This window comes from Capsella rubella, unplaced genomic scaffold (assembly GCF_000375325.1).
Source record: "Capsella rubella cultivar Monte Gargano unplaced genomic scaffold, Caprub1_0 scaffold_2, whole genome shotgun sequence".
Lineage (NCBI taxonomy): Eukaryota > Viridiplantae > Streptophyta > Magnoliopsida > Brassicales > Brassicaceae > Capsella > Capsella rubella.
The window spans coordinates 4833418-4833617 of NW_006238922.1; positions in this window are offsets into that span (position 1 = coordinate 4833418).

The following is a 200-nucleotide window of genomic DNA, read 5'->3' on the forward strand; positions in this document are numbered from 1 at the left end:
ATTTAAGAGTTATACGAGATTTACTGGAGACAGGTAATTCTGACGAGTAGTTGAAGCAGATGCAGAACTAAATGCTAAGAGTGTCAGACCGGTTGATCTGTATATGGACTGATCGATCCCTTACCTCGCATGCATTATCTGGCCCATGTTTGATCTGAAACACTATAGAACCGACCCAACTCGTCTCCTATTGTTTTTAT